The following is a 371-nucleotide window of genomic DNA, read 5'->3' as shown; positions in this document are numbered from 1 at the left end:
CACACACACACACACACACACACACACACACACACACACACAGAGTACAACATGCAAAACAACATTCACATACATACATAGATACAACTAGGTTATTTTCTGTTTGGCTGCCATTGTTCAATTTCTCCAATTTCTCCTCAAATTGGTGTAATGATGTAGTTTTGTATGGTAATCATTGACATGAAATTCATTTTTGCCATAAATCAATAAATAAAAAGTTAATAGGTTTTTGAAATCTTGTAAATTTTCGCTAATTTAGCCAATAGTAATCCACAGACACATTCATGCCGGGTTTCCATAGTAACAAGCCTCAGATTCAGCCAAGCAATCAGTAAAATGAAGCTACACACACACACACACACACACACACA

The sequence above is a fragment of the Octopus bimaculoides genome, chromosome 28 (genome assembly GCF_001194135.2).
Source record: "Octopus bimaculoides isolate UCB-OBI-ISO-001 chromosome 28, ASM119413v2, whole genome shotgun sequence".
Taxonomy (NCBI): Eukaryota; Metazoa; Mollusca; class Cephalopoda; order Octopoda; family Octopodidae; genus Octopus; species Octopus bimaculoides.
The sequence above is the reverse complement of the archived record's forward strand: the minus strand, read 5'-3'. Positions refer to the sequence as shown.